The sequence below is a fragment of the Vigna radiata genome, unplaced genomic scaffold, assembly GCF_000741045.1.
Source record: "Vigna radiata var. radiata cultivar VC1973A unplaced genomic scaffold, Vradiata_ver6 scaffold_91, whole genome shotgun sequence".
Taxonomy (NCBI): domain Eukaryota; kingdom Viridiplantae; phylum Streptophyta; class Magnoliopsida; order Fabales; family Fabaceae; genus Vigna; species Vigna radiata.
In genome coordinates, this window is record NW_014543115.1 from 196879 (window position 1) to 197184 (window position 306).

Consider the following 306-nt stretch of genomic DNA (forward strand, 5'->3'; position numbering starts at 1 on the left):
TTTCTATGCATTTTACTTTAGTGTAATTCTCATATGCAAAACTTTCAACCCCCCACTTCGTGTGAGACCTGATTCTCGAACCACAGTTTGGTCCTTGAGAGACGACCTAGGAGTCACTTCCTAGCACTATACTGCATTCTTTATGCACATCAAATTTGTATGGGCTGCGACACCCATCAAATTTTGGCGCCGTTGCCGGGGACCAACGGTTCGGTTTTAAGTCTTTTGTTGTTTTAGTGTGTGTTTTGTTTTGTCTTGTCTTGTGAGTGTGATGTTCTGTTTGTGTTTGTCATTGTGTGTTGCATG